Below are 222 nucleotides of genomic sequence, written 5' to 3' on the forward strand. Positions count from 1 at the left end.
GGAGACCAAACTCAACATTAAGATTGTTGAAAAGCCAAGGAACTCCGTCAAATCACAACTATGTAGGACGTACCCCTTTAAGAATACTATATACACCAATGATAACTGCATGGTATGTCGGATTAGCCCTGGCATTAACTGTTGAACTAGAAATGTAGTTTACACCATAAGGCATGAACATGACATACATAGGGGAGACATCTAGGAGCATTGCAGAATGAC

The sequence above is a fragment of the Octopus bimaculoides genome, unplaced genomic scaffold (assembly GCF_001194135.2).
Source record: "Octopus bimaculoides isolate UCB-OBI-ISO-001 unplaced genomic scaffold, ASM119413v2 Scaffold_161510, whole genome shotgun sequence".
NCBI classification, from domain to species: Eukaryota; Metazoa; Mollusca; class Cephalopoda; order Octopoda; family Octopodidae; genus Octopus; species Octopus bimaculoides.